This window comes from Gossypium arboreum, chromosome 4 (assembly GCF_025698485.1).
Source record: "Gossypium arboreum isolate Shixiya-1 chromosome 4, ASM2569848v2, whole genome shotgun sequence".
NCBI lineage: Eukaryota > Viridiplantae > Streptophyta > Magnoliopsida > Malvales > Malvaceae > Gossypium > Gossypium arboreum.
The window spans coordinates 26,642,154-26,647,442 of record NC_069073.1 but is presented as its reverse complement, the minus strand read 5'-3'; the positions used below and the strand labels follow the sequence as shown (position 1 = coordinate 26,647,442).

General features: G+C 33.1%; 1 non-coding gene across 1 annotated transcript; it reads right to left on the bottom strand.

The window, feature by feature from the left end:
• Positions 1–396: 396 nt before the first annotated feature.
• LOC128292397 (small nucleolar RNA R71) lies at positions 397–503 on the bottom strand. The gene has a single exon (XR_008282382.1). It is a non-coding gene; the product is annotated as a small nucleolar RNA R71 (small nucleolar RNA).
• Between the last annotated feature and the right edge of the window lie 4,786 nt (positions 504–5,289).

Below are 5,289 nucleotides of genomic sequence, written 5' to 3'. Positions count from 1 at the left end.
TTGATTCAGTAAATCAGAATCCTACTCCACACACTATTTATGATTATGCTAAACCTACTTTAACAGGAACTGAGTCAAGTATAGTTAGGCCTCCTGTTGCTGCAAATAATTTTGAACTAAAACCTAACACATTTCAAATGATACAACAGTTTGTTTAGTTTGATGGTTTACAGGACGAGGACCCAAACGCTCATTTGGCAAATTTCCTAGAGTTTTGCGACACTTTTAAAATCAATGGCGTTTCTGATTATGCCATTCGTCTTTGGTTTTTTTCCCTTTTCATTGAGGAACAAAGCTAAACAGTGGTTGAACTCATTACCACGAGGGTCAATCATTACTTGGGAACAAATGACCGAAAAATTCGTACTTAAATATTTTTCACCGGTTAAAATGGCTAAATTGAGGAACTATATCTCTTCTTTTGTGCAGATGGATCTAGAGACACTCCATGATGCATGGGAGAGATACAAGGACCTATTAAGAAGGTACCCTCACCATGGGTTACCTTTATGATTGCAGGTTCAAATATTTTACAACGGTGTGAACCCCTCAACAAGTCAACTTATCGATGCAACTACTGGTGGGACTGTCAATAACAAAACATCTGAAGTGGCTTACAAATTTATTGAAGAGATGTCACTGAATAACTATGAGTGGCAAGTCATGAGGACCAGGCCGATGAAAGCAGCATGTGCTTTCAACCTCGATGCAGTTACTATGCTTTCTAACCAGGTAGAGCTCTTAAATAAAAAGATTAACGGTTTGTGTTCTTCTACTGAGGTACATCCAATGATGAGATGCGATTCAAATGGAGGAGGAGCATACACAAAATATCAACCCTTCAACCCTAGCACCAAGGAGGAACAAGTTCAATATATGGGTAATAATAATTCTAGATCTCAAAATAACCCATATAGTAACACATTTAATGCAAGATGGAGGGACCATCTCAACTTCTCGTGGCGTGGTCAAGGGAATGAAAGGCCACGACATCCTCCAAGTTTTCAACAACCACCTTACCAACAGGAAAAGAAGCCGAACCTTGAGGAGATGCTAACAAAGTTTATCTCGGTGTCAGAAAATTGCTTTCAGAAAACCGAAACAACACTTAAGAATAAACAAGCATCGATCCAAGGGCTCGCAACTCAGATAGGACAGTTTGCCAAACTAATTTCTAAACAACCACAAGGTATCTAGCCAAGTGTTACTGAATCTAACCCAAAGGAACAACTCAACACGATTACCAGTCAAGGCGAGGAAGGGTTAGTTGAACATGAACCAGAACCAAGGCAAGGAATGGTGGTAAGTAAAGGTAAAGGTGAGGTAGCCCACAGTGAGCAACAACCGGTAAGTAAAGAGTACAAACCATGGGTGCCATACCCCAATGTGATAAGTAAGGACCGCACAGATGAACAATTCTGTAAATTCCTTAAGCTATTAAAGAAATTTCATATTAACTTACAGTTTATCAAAGCTCTTTAGCAATTGCCAAACGCAGTAAAATTTTTAAAGGAGCTTTTAGCAAATAAGTGGAAGTTGGATGCGGCATCGCATGTGGAATTAAATGCAGTTTGCTCAGCCATACTACAGAATAAGTTGGCCAAAAAATTAAAAGATCCAGGGAGTTTTATGATTCATTGCTTAATTGGTAGCTTAGATGTTAATAATACTTTGGATGATTTAGGGGCTAGTATCAATGTCATGCATTATAAAGTGTTTAAACAACTAGGTCTTAGGAAACCCAAACAAACTAGGATGAGCATTCAGTTAGAAAACAAAACAATCAGATTTCCTAGGGGTATTATTGAAGATGTACTCGTTAAAATTGACAAATTCATATTCCCAGTTGATTTTTTAAGATAGTTCCATAGACCATTTCTTCCACCTAGGCCAAATACTCACATAGTCATTTAAGCATATTAATAATAAACTTCCAAACCAACTAGTTATAATGAAACTATACCTACGCATACTTATATACATAAGCTCAAAAATCATATCTTAACACCACTTATATATATCACCTATAAGGCCGATTTTACATGGTCACGCACACTTGCAGATAATTATGAATCATTTCACTAATACTCAACTTATTTAGCTACAAGGTCGAATGCACATGCCAATCGCACTTATATTCATCTTTATCAATTACACATGAATAGAACATATATCAAGTACATACTTACCTTATTACTAGTAGCCAACAAGCTAATTCATACCAGGCCACTTAGCTTGTATTGCACATCCATACATGATTTACATTTTCCTAATGAACTATTCTGAATTTGATAGGACACCCAGATAATCACACAAATCGTACAATGCCAATGTCCTAGAAGTGGTCTTACAAGTTGTCACATATCGATGCCACTGTCCCAAATAGGGTCTTACTCGCACACATATATCGGAATCACATATAGATGCCATGGTCTTACTTGCACACATATATCGGAATCCTATGTCAAGACATATGTATCCTAACTATTCCTAAGGTTCATACGGGGCTTCCGGACGTTGTAACTCGGTTGAAACCAATTCGAAAACATAGTAATCAAGCTTAATCATATTCGGCTATACCATAAGTAAAATTGTAACTTTCATTTCAACATATATATTTTTCATTTAATTAAAAATAAGTACGTCTATTTGCTTATGAACTTACCACGGACGTTATAAAATGGAATAAGGCAGCTAGTCGACAACTTTCGTTTTCCCCTGATTCAAATCTGATTTCTTTGGTTCTTGATCTAAACATATTCAAATTAAGCTTATTTAAACATATTTTCATTCAATTTAATCCAAAAACACATAAGTGGGCAAATTACCATTTTACCCCTAACATTTACATTTCTTACAATTTAGTCCCTATTACACAAAACACAAAATACACAAAATTTCTCTATACCTAAGTTAGGTCAAATATTACCCATATCCATACAAGCCCATATAATACATTTATTTCTAATTTTAGTCCCTCAAATTATTATTTTTACAATTTAGTCCTAATTACTCAAAATCATCAAAAACCCCAATACAAAACATGTTAATCTATAACATATCTTTCATATTTCATCATCTGACAACAAAAATCACAAGCTATTAAAAATGGCATAACTCAAAATATTAACCAAAATAAAAAATTTAAGCATGGGTTTTGTAGCACTCAAAGCAACGATCTTAAAAACGTAGAAATTATCAAAAACCGAGCTAAACTCTTACCTTGATTGAGCTTGAATAAAGCCGAACCCTAGTTCTTTTTCTTTTTCTTTCTTATTTGTTATTTCATCAATGAAGAAAAGTATGAACACTAAAGTTATTTTTTTATGATATGTTATAATATATTAGTTTATTTTAGTTTACTAAATTAACCTTAATGAAATAATATAAAAATCATATAATATATGTCTATTACCGTCCAACCAATAGGCTAATGGGATATTTACAACATAAATACTCCAATTTAGAAAGCCAATAACATTTCGATCCCTATATTTTAAACTATCAAATTTTAAATTTATGTGATTAAATCCTTTTATTTAATCGGATACTCAAACGATAAAATTAAAGCACGAAAATTTCATAGATAGAAATTCACACAAAATAAACATAGAAAATAATTTTAAAATATTTTTCTGACTCAGATTCGTGGTCTCAAAACCATCGTTCCGATTAGGGTCTAAATCGGGTTGTTACACTAATGTCATGAAATTAGGATCACCGAGATGAGATTACATGTAAGACCATGTCTAGAACATTGGCATTGTATTGTGATTATATATAAGACCATGTCTGGGACATTGGCATCATTATACAATTACGTGTAAGACCATGCCTTGAGCATTGGCATCGTTAATCAATTTCGTGTAAGACCCTGTCTAGGACAGTGGCATCGATATGTGATAAAATGTAAGACCATATCGAGGATATGACATTGTACAAGCTATGTGTGATTGCTGAGTATCGTTAACGATTCTGAACGGTTCAACAGGAAAAGTCAAGACGAGAATGAAAGTACAACAAAATTAAGTAATACAAGTACGTACAAAACATATATGAGAATCAGATGAAGGTAATTTGGCAAGTTCTTAGTGTATCATGTATATGAAATGAGAAAGATTTATGTATAAGTATGTTTCATGTAACATCCCAAAATAGGGCCTAAACGGAACAGTGGTTGTGAAACCACAAATTCGAGGTAGAAAATTTTATTTTATTATCATTTTAAGGTCTATGTCATGATTGCATGTTTGTATGAAAATTTCGTTTAGAAATTTTATCGATAGATGGTCCAATTTGATATATAGGACTAAATTGCAAAAGTTGTAAAATGTGTGTTCTAGTTCACAAAGGTACTAAGTACTTGTGAGCAATGGGTTTTTAAAGTGGAGGTCCTTGGATAGTAATTAGACCATTATACTAGTTTGGAAAAAAATACCTAAAGGAAGATAAAACACCATAGTTTTTAATTAAGGGCATTTTGGTCATTTAGTTATTAAAATGAATTAAAAACAAAATTAAAAGCCAATTTTTGTCCATCTTCAACCCCTTGGCCGAATTTAACATGAGGAAGACATAGCTAGGGTTTTTCAATCTTCCAAGCTCGATTGTAAGTCTGTTTTAGCCCCGTTTTTAATGTTCTTTACGTTTTTTGAGTCCCGGTAACTTGATTAAGCTTATTCTAGCAATAATATAACCTAGGGTTTATATTTGGAAAAATAGCCATAGGTGAAATGTGTTTATTTTGATGCTTTATGGTAAAATATGAAGCTTGAAATTGTGTTAAACAACTTTTGCTAAGCGGTTTTATGTGAAAACGAGTAAAACAACATAATGGGTAAAAATACCTAATGTTCATAAGTACATGTTAGAGTGGGAATTTGATGTTTTCATAGAAGGGAAAAATGATCATCATGTCATAAAACATAAGAAAATAGGATGAAGTTTAATTTCTGAGCATTGGGGAAAAAGTTGTAAATATGTAAAAGTTTAGGGGAAAAATGTAATTTTGCCAAAGTTTGAGTCAATGATAGTTTTAATAAATGTGAGTATTAAATAAGCTAAATTTTTTTTATTATAGATTAAGAATAACGAAATATAGAGTTAGACCGGGAAAGAAAAAGATAGTGGACTAAATTAATATACTTGATCGTATTTTGTTTTGCGGTAAGTTTGCAGTAAATAAATGTAATATTCTATTATTTTATGTTAATGTTGTTAATTTCCAGCATGTGTATATTTATTTTATGAAATTATTCAAAGAAGACTCAAGCATGAATTGATGGAGAA